Source organism: Tamandua tetradactyla, chromosome 9 (genome assembly GCF_023851605.1).
Source record: "Tamandua tetradactyla isolate mTamTet1 chromosome 9, mTamTet1.pri, whole genome shotgun sequence".
NCBI lineage: Eukaryota > Metazoa > Chordata > Mammalia > Pilosa > Myrmecophagidae > Tamandua > Tamandua tetradactyla.
In genome coordinates, this window is record NC_135335.1 from 64,939,676 (window position 1) to 64,960,616 (window position 20,941).

A 20,941-nucleotide genomic window follows, 5' to 3' on the forward strand; every position below is an offset into this window, starting at 1 on the left:
CTTAATTTAGGGTTCATTGTGTTGTGTAGTCCTGTGGATTATTTTTAAAATGTTTATTCTAGTAACATATATGCAACCTACCATTTCCCCTTTTGACTGCATTCAAATATATAATTCATTACTGTTGATTACACTTTCAATGTTGTGCTACCATCATTGCCATCCATTACCAAAACTTTCTCATTATCCCAAATAGGCTCTTTGTGCATTTCAAGCCTTAGCTCCCTATTCTCTACCTATCCCCTGTTAATCTTTATTCTAGATTCTGACTCTATAAATTTTCTCCTTCAAATTATTTCGTATCAGTGAGATCATATATTTGTCCTTTTGTGTCTGACTTATTTCACTCAACATGTCTTCAAGGTTCATCTGTGTTGTTGCATGTATCAGAACTTCATTCCCTTTTATAGCTGAATATTATTCCATTGCATGCATGTACCACATTTTATTTATCCATTCATCAGTTGACGGGTGCATGGATTGCTTCCATCTTTTGGCATTGTCTATAATGCCACTGCGGACATCAAGTATTAATATCAGTCCAAGGCCCTGCTTTCAATTCCTTTGGGTATATAGAAGTGAGAATGCCAGGTCATATGGTAATTGTGCTGGTTTGAAATTGTTATGTACTTCAGTAAAACCATGTTCTTCTAAGTCAGTCTTGTGGGTGCAGACTTATGTGGGTGGGACCTTCTGATTAGATTATTTCCATGGAGATGTGGCCCTGCCCATTCAAGATAGGTCTTAATTCGTTTTCTGGAGTCCTTAAAAGAGCTCATGGAGGGAGAGAGAGAGAGAACTCAGAGCACACACAAATGTTTGGAGATGCAGACAGAAAATGCCCTAGGAGATGCCAGAAGGACCCACAGGACCTGAGGTGCCATTTGAAACCAGAAGCCAAGAGAAAAAGACAGCAGACATTCCCAGTGCCTTCTCATGTGATAAAGAAACCCCAGACACGATGGACCTTTCTTGAGTGATGGTACCCTCTTGTTGATGCCGTAATTTGGATATATTTGTGGCCTTAGAACTGTAAACTTGTAACTTAATAAATCCCCTTTGCAAAAGCCAATCCTTTTCTGGTATATTGTATGCTGGCAACACAGCAAACTGAAATGGTAACTCTTTACTTAACTTTCTGAGAAACTGAAAATTGTTTTCCGCAGCAGCTGCACCATTTTACATTCCCACCAGCAGTTGATGAGTTTTCCCATTTCTCTACTTCCTCTCAAACACTTGTAACTTTCCATTTTTTAATAGTGGCCACACTAGTTAGTGTAAAATGGTATCTCATTGTGGTTTGGATTTGCATTTCCCTGACAGCTAATGATTTTGAACATCTTTTCATGTGCTCTTTTGGCTATTTGCATATCTTCTTTGGAGAAATATTTGTTTAAGACTTTTGCCCATTTTTAAATTGGGTTGTTTGTCTTTATGTTATTAAGTTGTAGGATTTCTTTATATATTCTAGATATTAAACACTTATCAGATATGTGGTTTCCAAATATTTTTCCCATTGTATAGATTGTCATTTCACTTTCATGATAAAGTCCTTTGATACACAAAATTTTTAAATACTAAGAGTTCATGTATCTATTTTATCTTTCGTTACCTGCAGTTTGTTTGTCAAGTCTAAGAAACTACTTCTTAACACAAAGTCCTGAGAATGCTCCCCTACATTTTCTTCGAGGAGTTTTATAATTCTAACTCTTATATATAAGTCTTTCATCTACTATGAGCATATGATATGAGGTAGGGGTTCACCTTCATTCTTCTGCAAATGGAGATACCAATTTCCCAGTACCATTTGTTACCATTGTAATTGAAATTTTTTCATGATATGTTCTTCTCATTGTTCATTATTAGGGTACAGAAGCACTATTAATTTTTGGGTGTTGATTTTCTTCCTCAACACTGCTGAATTCATTATTAACTCTAATAGCTTTTTGTGGATTTTTCAGGATTTCTGTATATAAGATCACATCATCTGCCAATAGGGAACATGAGCATCCTTGTTTTGTTCCTGATGTTAGAAGAAACACATTCAATCATTCATCATTTAGTACGACGTTAGTGGCTGGTTATTCATATATATCCTTTATCATGTTGAGAAACTTTCTTTCTATTCCTGGTTTCCTAAGTGCTTTTATCAAAAAAACCTTGCTGTATTTTGTCAAATGACTTTTCTGCATCAGTTGAGATGATCATTTTCCTTCATTCTGTTAATGCGGTGAATTACATTAATCGATTTTTTTTATATTGAACCACCCTTGAATATCTGAGCTAAATCCCACTTGATCACAGTGTATAATTATTTTAATGTGCTGTAGGATTTGGTTTGCTAGTATTTCATTGGGGATATTTGTGTCTATATTCATAAAAGATAATTGTAATTTTCTTTTCTTGTGGTATCTTTATCTGACTTTAGTATGAGGTTAATGTTGGCCTCATAGAGTGAATTAGAGAGTGTTACCTCCTCTTCAATTATTTGGAAGAGTTTGAGCAGGATTGATTCTTCTTAGAATGTTTGATGAAATTCAAATTCAAATTCAAATCTTGATCCTGGATTTTTCTGTTTTGGGAAGTTTTTGATTACTGATTCAATCCCTTTACTTGGTGTTGATTTTTTAAAATATTCTACTTCCTGAGTCATGTAGTCATGAGTCATGTAGTTTCTGTTTCTAGGAATTTGTCTATTTCATTTAGGTTATCTAATTTTGGGCATATAGCTGTTCACAGGATCCCCATGTTTTTTTTATTTCGATGGTGTTGGTAGTAATGTTCCCCTTTTCATTTCTGATTTTCTTTATTTGTGTCTCTCTTATTTATTCATTGTGCTTGTAGGTCAAGGCTTGTCAATTTTATTGATCTTTTCGAAGAACCAACTTTTGATTTTGTTGATTTTTTCTATTGTCTTCTCTATCTCATTTATCTCTGCTATAATCTTTGTTATGTCTTTCCTGCTGCTTTCTTTGGCTTATTTTGTTATTTTTCTAGATCCTCCTCCAGAGGCTGTCTCTGATTTGAGAACTTCTCTTTTTAATGTAAGCATTTAGAGCTATAAACTTCTCTCTCAGTTCTGCCTTTGATTCATTCCATTAGTTGTGGTATGTTGTGCTTTCATTTTCATGTGCTTCAGGATGTTTCCTGCTTTCCCTTATGATTTCTTATTTGGCCCATTGGTTGTTTAAGAGTACCTTGTTTCACTGCCACATATTTGTGAATTTTCCATTTCTCTCTCTTTTATTAATTTTTCACTTTATTCCATATGGTCAAAGAAAAAACATTGTATGGTTTCAGTATTTTTGAAACTACTGAGACTTGTTTTGTGGCCTAATATATGATCTGTCCTGGGGAATGGTCCATGTGTACTCAAGAAGACTGCATATTTTGTTCTTGCTTGATAAATTGTTCTATCTATGCCTGTTAGGTCTATTGATTTAGAATTTTGTTCAAATATTATATTTCCTTGTTGATCTTCTATCTAGATATTCTATCCATTACTGAAAGTGGTATATTAAAATCCCCTACTATTAATATAGAACTGTCTGTTTCTCCCTTCAAATATGTCATCTGATTCTCAGATGGCACTTCTTGTATATTATTACATTGAGCCTTCACAAGACTCCTGTTAGCTGTTCATTATTATTCTCAATTTACAAATGAAGAAACTAGCTCAAAGAAATTATATGGCACACCTGAGTCCAGAGCTAGAGTGAATAAGGAGGGAGAGCCAAGTCTTGCTCTTTCCTATACTCCCAAGTTGCATTGGAAAAAGACATTGAAATAGTCCACTCTGCCAGAGTGATCAGGAATGGGCCTCTAAGCCAGTTGTATGATGTGACAATGGGGAGGTGGAAAACCCTGTCTCAGGGCAGAAGATGGAAGCACTGACCTGCAGCAGAAAAGAACCTCAGCTCTATGAGAGTCCAGCTAGGGTGGAACCCCAAGCTTACTAGCATGGCAGAAAGGGGCTCTGCCCCAATACTCTCCATCCTATGCACCATCTGAGACTTGAGGCTAACTTGGGTTGTCATTCACCTCTAAGAAAGCCCCTGGGGGATTAAAGCATGTTGTGATGTTGTAATATGTGTGTGTCTGCATATTGGGGGCCTGTTTATGTACAGTGTGTACACTGCACAGAGATACCTAAGTTGAATGCAGTCCCCATGTGTTAAGTTAGAAAAAGTTTAAGAGTGACCTCTACTACTAAAATTTCCCATGGGCTCTGCCAGGTGAAAACTGACCGCTCTAAACTAGATCTCATTTTATCTGTTCTCCAATGCAGATGCCTATAAATAGCAAAAGAGAGAGAGAGAGAGAGAGAAAAGAAAAACGTGGAAATCCAGAAAGAGAAGCTATAAAAGGACTAAAAAAAGAAGAAGATCCTAGTAATTAAGGACTTCCAACATTAATCTTTTGTAGTTGGAAAATGTGCTTTTCAGTTATCGTATGCTTTTTAAGAGTCCATATTTATTTGAGAAGAAAGAGTTTTGATGTCTTTTCTTATGCCAAAGAGCATAAACTCCTATTCACATAAATCAAGGCAGAAATTGGACAATAGCAGGATAGTTTGATCCACATGAACTAGATTTTTAAAATAGCTGCATGGGAACCACCAAGAGTAGGGGTCGTGACCTCACTTTGACAACAGAATTCTCACTGCTGTGTTGCTCTGTCTTGGCAATGTGGTACCATCTCTGGAAGCCATTTCTCTGATGTTCCAAGGTTAGAGTTAGGGGTGGGTGCCGCATCATTGATGTCCCACCTATGAGAGTTAGAGGTAGGTATTAAAGACTGAGAGGTGCTAAGAATGGATGAAAAATAAAGAGTATGACCTCAGGTCTCCCAGAGGGGATGAGCAAATCTTGGCAGGAAATAATTTAACACAAGTGTCACAGAGCAAGTTAGTTAGAGACACTTTATGGGAGAAGCCAGAAAATTGTACAGATTTCTGTTAATGCAGAAATTTAGCCACGATGCTTGATTTAGGTTTCAGTAGAACCAGGTCCTTCTATCAGAACTGGACTAAAAAAATATTTGAAAGGACATTGAATTAGCCGAGTTTTTTTTTTCTCACATTAAGTAATAGAAACCCTAGCTCAAACTAACTCAAGCTAAAATGGGATTTATTGGCCAATATAAGCAAAAGATTCTAGTGTTGACCTTGCTTTAGGGATAGCCAGATTTGGGATGGCTATTGATGGCATCTGAGCATTAAGGCTTGGCTCTGATTTCTGCCGTGATGCTTTTATTCACTGAAAAATTCTCTTTACATGATGGAAAGGATAACCGTGTTAAACTTAAATACCCTTAAAACTCAAATTCTCATAAGGAGAGAACTTTCTCTGACTCCAAGCATCCACTCCAGCCCCCAAAGGTCTGTCCAGCTTCTGTGGGAGAGGAGGACCCCCTGACTGACAGCTCAATCCATATCCCATGGAGAGGGAATAATGACATTTCCATGAGGAAGGCAAGAAAGAGAAACTCCCAGAGGCCTCTCCCACAGGGAGAGAAATACTTGAGAAAGCAAATTGGAGCTTGCCTGGATGTAGGAATGGGTGTGAATTGGAGTACAGACTCTGGGAGAAAGATCTGAATTGAGATTTGATTTGTCAGAGGAATCCGGAACCAAAGAAACTTATAAGACAATTCCTACACTGCATAAAGCTAAACTCTCCATCAGCAATTCACAAATCTACAGAAAAGGCTAAAAATTGATGACAGGTCTTTAAGTCTCTTAACATCTCCTCTCCTAACCCCCTTACATCTTGACTTAACAATTTGCCTACTCTGTTCTTGGCATCTCAGTGGTATCTCTCTTTTTTTTTTCTCTCTCTCTCTCCAGTCCTTCATCCTTCCCTCCAGCCCCCTTCTCTACCAAAATAACTTTATGAAAACAATATACAATAGTACCATTTGGAGGGGACAATTATTTTCAATCCACTTTTACTTAGAGCTGTACTCACAATAATTGTTGCTGAGATAAAATACTGACCTTTCCCCCTTGAGAAAATTAAAACTGCCTCAAAGACAGGGAAAACAATTCCCTAAATACCAGCTGCAGAAAAAATGCCCACATAAAATGACTACTCCCTTCCTGAAACCAGAACATGCAATTCTCTAGTTATCCCTAAAGAATAGATCTCCTACACTTTCTTATTATCTTCAAAGACGCCAACAATGGGTGCCTTAACTCAAAGAGCCCACAGTGGCTGAGCAATTCTTATAAACAATTCTGTGTGTGTGTGTGCTTTCCCTAAGATAAAATCTACATGACCAAATTTCTGACCATAGAAAATGTCAACTTTCTCCAGAAGTAGGACAAATGTGGATTTTGCTTTAGTTTATGTGGAAAGTGGCTGCAACACTACCCTTTGTCACATGTAGAAGCGACAACAGCTGTTAAACTGAATAAATTATCAGGTGAGTTGAGTTAATAAATTGAGTCAAGAAATCCTCCTAACCATATCTAGACATAGTTAAACCACTGCCTTCAATGTCTAATATATAATGTGCCTATCAGAGACAACCACCAAAATATTTTACGGGTCATAAATGTATCTGTACAATTACAATGCTACGCATATCTGTGCATATATCCATGTATATATGATCAGAAGTTTCCAGGCGTTCCTTAAATGAGCAGTGGTTCCAATATCACTACTTTAATTTTATCTTTAACTAAAGCTTATCACTTAGGTTAAATGGGGTAGAATGAGCCATTTTTGTCCATGCCTAACCTGAGAAATGAAGTTAGAAGTATTAGAAAGATGCATCATTGTAGGGGAATAAATTTAGAGCATGTTCAAGCATAGGGCTTAATAGTTTCCACTGTACGTATAAATCATGATATTTAAATGTCCCTTAATTTGAAGAGCTTAAAAATTCAAAATCATAGCTATTGGGATGAAGTTCTAATGTACACTAACAACCCCTATTTGTTCTTCTGACCTGCGATCCTGTCCTCCTCACCTCTTTCCAAAAGCAGATGGTTGACTAGATAGCCTTCAGTTATTTGAATTGCTATGGGGTGGCTTGGAGTTATCTACCCCAATTATGTTCTTAATCGTAATCCATTTCTGTGGTGTGAACTCATCTGTAAATAGAAACTTTGAATAAGTTATTGGTTAAGGTGTACCAAATGGAATGAGGATGGGTCTTCATCCCATAGGGCTCAAGTCCTTATAAGCAAAAGAAATTGGCATCTAGGAAAATAGAAGCCTTGGGGAATAGCCAGATGCTGTAAGTTGACGGAGGCTGGAAGAGAAAGAAAATGCCATCATGAGTGTTGTCATGTTGCAGAAAAACCTCAATGATGCCAGCCAGTGAGAAAATATTGGTCCTTGGAGGAAGGCAGCCTTCTAGTCTCTGAAACCATGATCCAATAAATTTCTATTGTTAAGCTAACCCATTGTATGGTATTTGTTTTAGCATCCAGGAAACTAATATAACTGGCATGTTCTATATCAACACAGTGACTTTGCTTACTGCTTCCTCTCTCTGCAAAACCCACCCTTCCCCTGACCATCCTGCAAGATGTAACTCAAGCACATCTACAGAAAGCCTTTCTTGACTGTTCTCCAATCAAAGAAAAGCGGCATCTGCTCCCATAGATAACATTATTATATACACTGGCTGGAGAGCAGTGATTGGTTTATGTGTTGCTCAACTCCAACAGAGCATCCTCAGATTTTCATTAATTCTGGAGTTGTTTCCCCACAGTTTACCTCTGTACTAACATTGGCCCCCAAAATGCTCATGCCCCAATCCCAGAAGCCTGTGAATATGTTGCACTATATGGCAAAGGGACTCTGTAGATGGATTAAAGTTATGGAACTTAATATAGTGATATCATCCTGGACTACACAAGTGTGCCTAATCTAATCACATGGGTCCTAAAGTGGAAGAGGGTGCTTGCCTCAGTAGCACGTATACTAACATTGGAACTATACAGAGAAGATTAGCATGGCCTTGTACAAGGGTGACATGTAAATTCATGAAGCCTCCCATATTTTTGGCTGTTTTCTATTCCATTGCATTCATTGTGGTAAATGTTCATAGCATTATAATTTTTAGCTATTGAATGATAACATTTGTTAGTGGAAATTGGAAAGTTTATTTGTGAAACTCTTCGCAATTCCTTTTTCTATTTCCAATATTTGCTGATGTTAAAATTAAAATTTTCCAACAAAAAAAAATGAAAAAGGAAGGCAGAAAACAGAAGAGGTGCAGCCACAGGAGAAGAGGCAGGAGAGACTGAGAGATGAAAGGGACTCAACCCACTATTGCTGCTATGAAAAGCAAGTAAAATTGTTAATGTTTTTTGAATACATGCTGTTGGCATGTAGGCTCACAGTTTTGAAAAGCACTGTTTTAGAAAATAACCAAAATAATAAAACTGTTTTGAGAGGGGGGAAAAAAAGGTGCTAGCAGCCCAAAGGATAGTGGGGGTGGGAGGGCAGGATACTAAATTATGGAAGCCTTCTTGGAGTCAGTGACCCCTATGTTGGGTTTTCAATATAAGTAAGGGTTCAAGGAGTACATGTTTAGAATAATGTGGTGATGTCTAGAGAGAAAAGGTTGGAAAAGTATAGAGGTCTTTGATCTTAAAGGCCAGTCTATGGAACGTGGATTTATTCTAAAGACTCTGAGAATAAAAAATCTGATGTACACCATAAAGAAGTCCTTCTAGCAGAAATTGAAAAGACTAGGTTAGGTGGGTCTGGAAGAAAAAACATTAAAATGATGTAGTAGTTAGATTCAGATGTCAACTTGCCTAGGTGAAGGTGCTTAGTTCTATTGCTTTGGACATGAGCCAATGGCATGTGAATGTCATCTGTTGTTGATTACATCTGCAGTTGGCTAGGAGGCGTACCTGCTGCAATGAATGATGTTTGATTTAATTGGCTGGATGCTTAAATGAGAGAGCTCAATGTAGCACAGCCCAGGCAGCTCAGCATACTTCATCTCAGCACTCACAGCTCAGCCCAGGCCTTTGGAGATGCACAAAGGTATCACCCTGGGGAAAGTTGTTGGAACCCAGAGGCCTGGAGAGAAGGCCAGCAGAGATCGCCCTGTGCCTTCCCACGTAAGAAAGAACCTCAGTTGAAAGTTAGCTGCCTTTCCTCTGAAGAACTAAATAAATCCCCTTTTATTGAAAGTCAGTCCATCTCTGGTGTGTTGCATTCCAGTAGCTAGCAAACTAGAACAGATGGCTATTAAAATATTGGGTGTGTCAGGGTGGAGGTACGAAAGAGATGGAAGGAAATATGCAAACATATTCACATTGATTTTATTGGACATGGTGACTATTTTTTTCTCTATTACATTTTTATGATTTAGTTATTTCACCTGCAGAATGGGAAAAGTTACATTAAAAAGAGTAAATACCAGGTAAATACTGACTCTGTTACTTTAAAAATTAATTTGGAAATAAGTCCATTGGTTTTTTTTTGTTTTTTTTGTTTTTAACATGGGCAGGCACCGGGAATCGAACCTGGGTCTCTGGCATGGCAGGCAAGCGTTCTTGCCTGCTGAGCCACCGTGGCCCACCCATAAGTCTATTGCTTTTAAGATCTGTGTTCAGGGCTTTCTCTTCCCATAAGCAGATAAAATTTGAAACCTAGAAACTCCACCAGTTTCTGCAAATGAACCTTAAAATAAGAAATTATTATTCTGTGTCAGTTTTCAAACAATTTTGCTTTATACTTAAACATCTTTGCAGTTTAAATTCCACTTATTTTTTCATAAATAGGAGCTTCTATTCCATTTTCTTTAAAAGAAATATTTGCAAAATCAAACTCAGGTAAGTTTTTGGAAAATATTTTTCATCATGTGCTTCCTAATGCTTTGCCCAGAAGCAAACGAATCTGTTAGTATAGGACATAGAACTTGACTCATGGGAGACAGTTTATAAGTATTTTGTGAATTGATAAATGAGAGACAGAAAGGATATACCAAGCCTCGGTTCATTTTTATAAATATACAGGTCAGACAGCAGAGCTTTTAAATTTTTACTGTCTCTGTGAATGTACTTCTCTGGAAATTCAAACTTCTTAGATAATTCCATATTTCAGCCACCTTTTTTTCTAAAATCAAAGAAAGACTGAATGGCTTGTGTTGGATGACCCAGCTACTAATACCAAAGCTAAGTCAAGCCCCCAGCTTATAGCATTCCACTCTTTCAGCCCTCTATACTGCAAGACTGCCAGTGCATTCACATTTACTTGCAACTGTTTACATTTGTAGCAGTTTTCTCATTTTAACATGCAGACATTTACCAAGAACCCCAGAGTTCCCCTATTTACTCCATGATTGTATTTTGGTTATGAAAATAGAATGAAGCCCATATAAGAATTTGAATGGAATGCTTTTGCTATACCACTTTGCACAACCCCTATTGGCTATATAATATAATAGTCAAAGAAAAGTTATACTAATATGAATAGTAATGAAGATATTAATTTCCTTCATGTTGCTTGTTAATTTACATGAGGATTCATTTAATCAGATTTCAGTTCCATAGAGATTAAAGAGATACGATTCGCAAAATAGGAACAATCTATCTTTGTCATCTCTAATTCTTTGCCATTTAGATCTTTGCACTTGGCAAGGCAAATAACAGAGTATGATGAACTAACTTCAAAATATTATTTGAAGCCATCTCTCAGCAGGTAACAGAAGAAAGATCCTATAATAAAGAAAATTAACAAGCCAAACAGAGAAAATTAGTAATAGCATTAATTTCTAGTCTACTAGTATTTCTGATCACTGAGACCATCTGTGGTGCTGATTTCTCCCTGTAAAATAATTTGTAATGCTTTCTAAACTCCTGCTTCTGTGATCATCCTGTTACTAAAGAAATTGCTGTTTTTAAAGAATATTTCTGCAAAAAGCAGTATGACCCTTTTAAGTAGCTATCCTCTGCAAGAATATCAATCTTATACACCTGCCCGTTTACCTTTAAAAGTTTAGCCTGCTCATGTCTCCTCATATAAAGTATTACTTTCTTGTATGACCTTCCTGCCTTGCTGAGCTTTCAGGCACTGGTTTTAAGCCCTATGGAGATACAGTCAGACCAGATAAAAGGCAAACAAGCTCCACAAAGTGCCTGACCGTGAGGACACAGTAAGGATGAAAGGAGCTGCCTTGGTTTCCTCAGGCTGCTATAACAATGTGCTACAAACAGGGGGGTTTAAAGCAGAAATTCATTGTTTCATAGTTCTGGAAAGAAGTCCAAAATCAAGGTGTTGGCAGGGCCAGGCTCCATCTGAAACTTGCAGGGGAGAATCCTTCCTTGCATCTGCCAGCTCCTGGTATCTTGCTAGAAATCCTTGGCATTCCTTGACTTGTGGTGGCAAAACTCTAGTCTGCCTCTGTCTTCACATGACCATCTTCCCTCTGTGTCTGTGTGTCCACATTTTGCTTTTCAAAGGACACCCATATGACCTCGTCGTAACATCTACAAGGATCCAATTGCCAATTAAGGTCGCATTCATGGGTTCCAGGTAGACATGAATTTTAGGGGGATGCTAGTCAACCCAGTATAGGAGACATACAAATACTTCAGTTGTTTTGGTGGACAATTTATAGAACATTCACCCCCAAGGGCAGCCATTCCTCAAAAAGATTAAAAAAATAGCACAAAAGATTCAAGGAATCAACTTTCTCAGGGAATATGGGGACTGTGGTAGTTAGGTTCAGATGCCAACTTGGCCAAGTGAAGATGCCTAGTTCTGTTGCTGTGGCCATAAGCCAATGCTATGTGAACCTCATCTGTTGCTCATTACATCTGCAGTTGGCTAGGAGGCGTGCCTGCTGCAATGAATGACGTTTGATTTAATTGGCTGGTGCTTAAACAAGAGATATCAATGTCGCACAGCCCAAGCAGCTCAGCAAATCTCATCTCAGCACTCACAGCTCAGCCCAGGCTTTAGGAGATGCAGAAAGGAATCACCCGGGGAAAGTTGTTAGAACCCAGAGGCCTGGAGAGAAGGCCAGTAGAGATCGCCCTGTGCCTTCCCACATAAGTAAGAACATCAGTTGAAAGTTAGCTGTCTTTCCTCTGAAGAACTATACCTTCACTAAATAAATTCCCTTTTATTGAAAGCCAATCCATCTTTGGTGTGTTGCATTCTGGCAGCTAGCAAACTAGGACAGGGACTGAAGACATATTAATGACAATGGAAGCTGTTCAAGCAAATTTTGTTATTCTGATTAATAAACTCCTTATACATATAAATCTATACAGATGCTGTAAACTCAAATAATGTCTATTTGAGCTCTTACCTGAATACCCACTAATGACCTCTTCCATTCCAAATCTTTCTATATGGTCTTCAGCAACTCAGCCTACAGTTAGAACTTTGGCTGCTGAATGGGCCAGGTTCAGCTGGGAATTTAACCCCCAACCCAGCACAACCATCTATACCAGAAGCACAACCCATCTGTTCAACTAAAGAATGGGATGGAGTCAAGAGTAAGCTAGAATAGAGGCTAGACTGAGTTCTTCGAACTCTGTGTTAAATTTTGGAGAAGTGAAATGCACCTCCCCTTTTTTATATATTGTTTTAATGGTGGTGTTGCTCTCCTACTCCCTTTTCATACTGTTCTACCTACTCTTGATGCCTCTTGACTGGCCAGAAGTCCCAAAAAAGTAAAAACAGAACTCCTGACCCCAATCAGAAGCCATAACATGGTGGTTCTCACCACCAGCTTCGCAATAGATGCACCAGGGGAGCTTTTAAAAAACATTGCTGTTTGGGGGTGGTGCAAGGGTAGTTCAGTGGTAGAATTCTCTCCTGTCATGCAGGTTCGATTCCGGGATCATGCACCTCCAAAAGAAAAGCCGTTTCGGCTTCCTCTGATCCCTTGTATCAGACTCTCTGGAAATGGGACCAGATATGGGTATTTTTTCTAATACCTTGATCTTAATATGCAGTCAATTCCAAGGTTACTTGCTATGAGCTAGCTGGCTACTCAGATGAAATAAAAATCACAGATCCCTGATAATTCACCACTAATGGGGATGATTTCCTTTGTTTCCTTTCTTGACAATTATTTTCACCTTGATATGGAACCTGTCTTCATTAATTGTACCTTCATGTACCACACCAAGTATATGAAGGAACATGATGACATTCATATGTTCAAACCAGGCAGCCCAGATTCACAATGGCCACAAGAAAAGTTTAAGGATGGGAACAGACTCTTGGACTTTGGAAGGGAAATGGAATCTTCAAGCCTAATCTCCTTTTTTTCTAAACCTAAACCATACCTAAAAGATGCCTAAAAAGCTCTATTTGCATCCTGCCAGAAATGGGAAGACACATATCCCAAGGTGAATTTATATCATATGTTAGCCTCTCCAGAGGTTAAAGAAACCTTTGTTGACTAAGCAGAAAATTACCTCTGTTGACCATTAAATGGCAAGATGCCCTCACTTGAGCCTTCTCCTTCCTACATGAGAAACCAGCTTTGGGGTTTAAATTTCTGCTTAATAACATAAATGAGTGAATTACTGGTATAAATTCTCCAGTATAAAAATGATAACCTTGGAAAACCTGTTTTCCTTCATAATTGTGACATATGACCTTACAACTGGTCCATGCCACTTAAATTTGCCCAGATATAGTCTAAAATCTTCATTGATTTCCAGCTCGATTCTAAACTGGACCTCTGAGGGATGTGTTTACACATGTGACTGGATTGTATGGGAAAAGACCAAAGAGACATCAGTAGAGCTGGGATTAGTGCATAAGATAGTACAGATATGAACAGCAAAGTATTTGTAAACAGCCATTGGATAACCAGATTGAATGAGATACCAAATGCCAAGATAGTTATGTTCTTGATTGTTTTGTAAATTCATGCGAATCACTCATGGTCCGTAGTTTCAAGTAATACAAATCAACTGGCTAATTGAAGCAAAAGGAACTTGTTAAAAGAATGTTAAGCAGATCATCAATTCTGCAGGAACATATGAAAACCAGCCCCAAAGGCTCCATGCCAAGGGCAGGGTTACACAATCATGGAGGGGACACTGGTCGGGTGAAGGGTGATGCCCCCCAGACACTGCCAACATTTCATCTAGAACTATTGCCTCTGCACAATGGAGGTTGCTGCTGTTGTTAGCCCCACTTCTTACCAGAACTGATTCGGTGCTCTCCCCACATCTTTTCATCTCTACCTTCCATTCCAAAACTGAGTGTATCTGATAGGTGGAGCCCAGCCATGCGCTGACCCTAGCTGTAAGAGAGGTTGAGGATGCAAACATTGGGTATTTTCAGTGCCTGCAGTCAAAGGTGAGCTCCTTTTTGAGGCAAGAAATTCCTCAACACAGGAAGTGGTATAGGGGCTTGACAGTTTTAAAAAACAACTCAACTGTCTTCTGTATCAGTACTGCCTCTGGCTCGGTCTGCAGACAGGTGCTGGTCCATTGACTGTGTGACCAAGACAAGTACAGAAACCAAGAGGAAGCATTTAGAAACATTTCATACACCCAATTCAGCTTAGGTTTTGTGTACTCTTTGGGATATGGGTTGAATTGTGTCCCCCCAAAACATGTTAATGTCCTAACCCCCAATTTTTCAAAATGTGACCTTAATTGGAAATATAGTTCTTGCACATGGAATTAGTTAAATTAAGATGGCATCATGCTGTAGAAGAGTTGTCCCTATAGGAAGAGGAGAAGATTCTGACAAGAGAGAAGACAGCCATGTTACAAGGGGAGCAGGTTGAAATGCTGCAGCTGCAAGCCAAGGAATGCCTGAAACTAGAAGAGGCAAGGAAGGATTCCCTTCTACAGCTTTCCAACGGAATGTGGCCCTGCCAAAACCGTGATTTCAGACTTCTGGGCTCCAGAACTATGAGAATAAATTTTGGTTGTTTTAAGCTACCCAGTGGCTAGTACTTTAAGGTAGCTCTAGGAAACTGTTATGCTTTGGCTCAGATTTATTTAATTTTTCTAGGAATTTCTTTTTTTAATATTTTATAAAAGTATCAGTCTGTGATGGATTGGAAATTAAAAACTGATCCTTTACCATAGAGAATTTGAGAAGCACTTCTCTTTACCATATGAGTAATTTGGTTTGTAACATGTATTTGGTAAAACAAATTCTCATTTATATAGGCCAAGCAAAATTTTATATTTTTAATAGCAATAAAAATATAATATCCAATTTATTGAGCATTTACTACCTTCTGCCTGGCTCTAGTGTCAGCTCATTTTAGTCTGTGAGGCTGGTATTGTTTTTATCCCCATTTTGCAGATGAGGAAATAAGGCATGGAAAATTGAAATAACTTTCCCAAGCAGTATGCTTAGAGAAATTTCACTGTTACTCACTGAACTAGGCTGTCTTCTCGTATGGAAGCCCCTATGTAAGATCAACCAGGAGATAGGCTAACTTAATACTATTCACAGATAAAAAGTCAAATGTCTTTAAAATACAAACAGATTCTTTCTATAGATTCACTTTTCTTACTTCTGAGTAGGTTTAAAGCCATCTTTTAAAATAAGGATTTGCTACATAGATATTTTTCTGCTGGATTTTGCCCAAATGTGGGCTACTTCATTGTTTTTTTTTTTTTTTAAATCCTTTTACCTTTCTGGAGAGATCATGTAGCTTTCTCTGTCAGATAATGAATAACTCTTCTGTGAGGCTCAAATTTCAGAGGTGTCTCTGTGTTCTGCTGCCCCATGGTGAAGAAGTAGTCACACCAGCGCTACTGCGTAGGATAAGGCTCCAGCGGATGTAGGTGGAAAGTACTCGCTCCATGTCTGGTCTCAACAACAGGTCAGAGATGAGTGTCCAAGCACCTGATGATTTAGGGACCAAAGTCTCACAAGGGGCTTACCTGGGGCCCAGTCCAGGTTCACGTCAAGAATGTAGAACTGTCTGTGTACATCATACCTGGTTGGATGAGACAGAAAGTATCTGTTCTCAATGACCAGGAATCAAACCATCTCCCTTATTCCTCTTCAATGGCCAAGATTTCTTTAAAAGTCACATTTCAGACCTGGCAGAAGCCATTAGAAATGTTACCAGTCATTTCTGTGAAGTCAGGTGGCCTTTAAAGAGTCAGTGCAGTCTCTTCTCAATCTGTTCTCCTTTAGGAGAAAATTGCACCATATGGGTGCAGACCCTGTTCTTTCTTCTTAAACTTCTTAATTAACCAAGATGCAGTCAAACTATGGAATTTGAAGAAATAACACCACAAATGTGAGAGCACCAGGCAAGGTGGTCCTTCCAAACTCTTTTATAGCTCTGACCTCAGAAATTCCTGTTGAAAAATAAATTAGTGTATATTTTTACTGCACATACTACATATTAAATGCATTTTCTGATCTTTCAGTCCAGTGGTTTTTTAAAAATCAATAAGCTGGAGCATAGCCTACCCCTCTGTTAGTTTCAGAGATGTTATCATGAATTAGCTCATCTTTCAAGATGACTACAATTCCTCATTGTAATTAAAACCATCTATTTCACGTTTATCTTTCATATGTTGTGGTGTACCATGCAAACATTTTAGATAAGGTAGAAAATATGAGGATTGTTTTTAGCTGCATCTTTCCTTTTAGCGCAATCACTGTCTTGGTATAGATGCTGACCACAAGCACTGCGAGGAAGCAGAGACTTCAGAAGACCTCACATTTCCAAGCACTTTATCCTTCACTGGGAGAGTTTTAAGGTTTGATTTTTTTTTGTTTAGCTTTTGGTTTTTCCCAGAAGAGAAAATACTGCCAATTTGCTCAACTTTTACTGAAAGTGGATCATGAGATACTCAAAGTTTTTTAAACCCAAGTTTGTAAAAGTTACTATTCACCAACTAAGATTTCCCACTATATTGGTTTATCACTATAATAAGTGTCCTACAGAACAACTTTTAGTGTTGTAAGAAATGAGTCTTATAATCCTCAAGTGGACGCTGTGAACTCGCTCTCAGGTGGTAAGATGACATCCCTTTTGATGGAAAGATTTTGACAACAGGTCCAGAGATACAGTATTGGGAATTGTGCTGGTTTGAAGCCTTTATATTCCCCAGAAAAGACCATGATCTCTTAATCCATTCTTGTGGGGGTGCACCTGTTGTGGGGTGGGACCTTTTGAATAGGCTGTTTCCATTGAGATGTTACATAACCCATTCAAGGTGGGTCTTAATACTTTATTGGAATCTTTTGTGAAAGGATAAAAGACAGAAGAACTGAGAGAGCTTAGAGAGATGCCCAGAGAGGCAAGAAGGAGCCACAGAAGCTGAGAGAAAGAGCCATGGAAGGCAGAACCTGAAGCCAATGAAACCTGAGGGAAAAGGACCCTGAGATGCCAGTAATGTGCTCTCACGTGTGACAGAGGAACCCTGGATGCCAGCAGCCTTTCTTCAGAGAATGTATCTTCCTTTTGATGCCTTAATTTGGACATTTTCATGGCCTTAGAATTATAAATTTGTAAAGTAATAAATCCCATTGTAAAAGCCAACCCATTTCCAGTATATTGTATTCCACAGCAGCTTTAACAAACTGAAACAGGTATATTCCCTTAAGTCCTAGATCACTGCTGGTCAAATTGCCACTTGTTTGAGACAGTATTAGTGAATATCTGAAGACAATTTACAGTGTGTGGCAGAAGACAGAAGTGTGTGGTTAGAATCTGAAAATCAGTTAAATCCTAAGACCCATCTATTTTTCAAAGACTATTCCAAATAGAGACATTCCATTAGTAAATATTGAGCTCTTCCCCCAAAGTGTCGAATACAGGTTCAAGCATAGATAACCACTTAATAAACACTTAGGGAATTAATTTTGTGTAATAAAAATAGTAATCATTTATCTAACCAACTGAATTTTTTCTTGATTATCTATTATTTAGTTGCTGTAATAAATAAACAAACCAAGAGGGGAAAGCACAAATGAATTTACTATATATAGTTAAATTTAAAATTCAAGATGTTATTGGAGATAACGCAGTTTTTGAGTAAGACATTCAGTTGGTATACACAGTAGTAGTTCAGTGGGAAAATTTTTTAAATTAGAGTGATCCTAACAGATCTTTTAGAAACAGAAGAAGGGATGAGATGCAAATAAAATATTTCAAAAAAAGAAAAGCAAAAAGGAAACTTTTAATAAGGTGTAAGCTTGTGTGTGTGTGTGTAGATGTGTGTATACGTGTCCTTTTACCCTTTCTTGAATTCACAGTGCACTGGTGAATGAGGGTAAATGTTTCTAGAATGGTTTATTCGCTACCCATTACTGTATAATAAATTATCACAAAACTTGCTTAAAACAACCGCACTTATCATCTGAGTTTCTGTGGGTCAGGAATCCAGGCACAACTTAGTTGCACCCGCTGGCTCTAAGCCCCTCACAAAACAGCAATCAAGGTGTTGTCTGGGAGCATAGGTAGCTCAAGGGTATGACTGGGGAATGATGCATTTCCAAGCTCACTCATGTAGTTGTTGGCAGGATTCTGTTTATAGCAGGTCGTTGACTGAGGGTCTCACTTCCTTACAAGCTGTTGGCCAGGTCCTCCCTCAGTTACTACCACATGTACCTTTCCCTGGGGCAGTTCACAACATGGCGGTCTGTTTCATCAGAGCAAGTGAGAGGGTAAGAGAGGGTGTGTGCAGGTTGGAGTGAAGGAACAGACTTTTGTAAACTAATTGAGGAAATTACACCCTACCCCATTTTTATCAGATTTTATTTTTTAGAACCAAGTCGCTAGGTCCATTCCACACTCAAGGGAAGTGATTACACTGTGGTGGGAATTCCAGGAGGTAGGTTTGCCAAGAACTGTGTCAGAAGCTGCCTACCATAATGGTGACTAACCTCTACATTTAATAGTGGCAAAATGAAAAGCGGAAGCCCAAAGAAATGTTTAAACTCCCTTATGATTTTCCTGCAGAATGCTAAAAGAAAGAAAGAATAAGAAAAACATACCAATCATTGATTTTCTAATACCTGGTCCAAAATCTGTGCCACACGTAGGTCAGTTAAACCGTGTTATCATTGGTCACATGTTTTTAAATGACATTTTCATGTTTAATATGTAAATTATTAAAGGGTAGCAAAAAGAAAGGAGGAGGAATCAACTCAACAGCTGGAATGCTCCATGCCAAATACAGTCTAGATATGTAGTGTCCCTGTTTCTGTTTCTATGAATCAGTTGGAAGAACGATCAGAAAGAATTTGAACTCAGTGTGTGTGTGTACATATTTTTACAGTGAGAACATACAGAGGGGAATGGATCTATGTCCCACTGGGTGGCCCTGAGTATTTACCTTGCTTCTTTCTCTGTATAGCCATAAAACTGGAAAGAGGGACTCATTTTAAGTTAGAGAGCCCTAAATCTTTCTCAGAAACATGTTACTTTATTTTTTCTCCAAACAGCAGTTCTACTGGATATTGCTTAGTACATCACCAAAGGTCTATTTTGTGTTCAAGTGGAGGCTAATACAGCTAGCCCTGCTCTGCCCTTCATAATGGTAGTTTATGGGTGACACTCTTGCCAACAGGGCTTGTCACCCTATAAACCAAGGCTCTTCCACTTCCTTTAATTAGCATGGTACAAATAGTGTACACAGAGCCAAAGGAGACAATCCCTTTCTAACAAAATCTGACAGTACTTTGGAAGCTGCATGTGCATTTGCCTGAGTGTGTGCAGTGCACGTGCATGTTTGCATGTAAGTCACATAAGCACATATTTTCCAAGAGTCAGGCCTCATAAAGTAGCATCACTTGTCTCACAATTGCACTATCCCCAAAATGATTTAAAGTGCCTTGAAGATTTCTTTACATTAAGTAAGTTCATTGTGGCTCACCCACAATTAAAAGGCCAAACAGTGCTTTGTTTTGCTTTGGGTTGGAAAGAAGAAAGAAAAAGCTTAACAATTCAAGAGACAGATGAATTGCTTTTTGTAAACAAAGGCTCATTACACTCATAAATGTGGTCTCTCAATAATTTTTTAAAATCGTTTATACATGGGGATGAACCTTATAAACAGTGCAGGCTAGTCAAGGTTATGGTTTTGTCCAATTAAAGGACTGGATTTGACAAGACCACCAATTGTTCTGTTGTGTTTTGGAAGCTTGATCCAAGTTTACATTTCCAGCCAATGTTTCACTCCTTATGTTTATGACAGCACAAAAGAGAAAGCTCCGGGAATTTCTCAAAGGGAAGTCACGGCAGTGTGCATTGTTAGGAGAAGGAGAACACGGGAGGAAAACGAAACAACATGTGTATGGGAAACCGGGAAAATAGATGATCCCTCTTGGCTTGACACTGAAATCCAAAAATGGATTTTCTTACTTATGAAAACTGAACATATTTTCAGCGTTTGGATATATGTGAGAATTGCCAAATGGCGATTTAAGTCTGAAAAAATACATCAGCCATTCACATAGCAGTTAGAAATGGCTCCAAAACCATCCCAATATGTCTAGCAAGTATAAATATTGACTGCTTGCATCACTAGGCTTTGTTAAGGGGTGTTCCTGAAGATAGTAAGCCAATAAGTATCTTACTAAACTCACCTATTATAATACTAACTCTGCCTCCTGTGACAATTGTCATTCTGCAGTCTACTGCTTATGCATAAATTGACTCCAGTTGAGTAATTAGAACCAATCACACGTGGCTATGTTGGTAAACTCAAGAGGTGTGAATGTGTGTTAATGTCTACAAAATTATCACAAATAATGTGTGTGCTTTCTCCAATGGAGATGGGAGGAAATATTGGTTGTAAAAGAAAAAATGGCAGTTGATTCAGATACTCTTTGCTCCCCCATCACCGCCCTGTTCTTCCTCTCAGTTCCACTTGCTTTTGTTATTTTTGAGCCTCCCTAAGTCTGCTATCCTAATGAAGCTACAAGTTCCAGATGTCCCTGAACTCTTTTTCCTCTTTCAAAATTTCCTGTCCTAGGGGTGTACGAGGATTTGGCTGATG

General features: G+C 38.4%; 1 protein-coding gene and 1 non-coding gene across 3 annotated transcripts in view; both read left to right on the forward strand.

The window, feature by feature from the left end:
- The window catches only part of FBXL7 (F-box and leucine rich repeat protein 7), a 449,123-nt gene that overhangs the window by 376,311 nt on the left and 51,871 nt on the right, over positions 1 to 20,941 (forward strand). The gene's annotated exons all lie outside the window — the stretch shown is intronic.
- Positions 7,914 to 8,019, forward strand: LOC143647451 (U6 spliceosomal RNA). Its single transcript, XR_013158080.1, has one exon. It is a non-coding gene; the product is annotated as a U6 spliceosomal RNA (small nuclear RNA).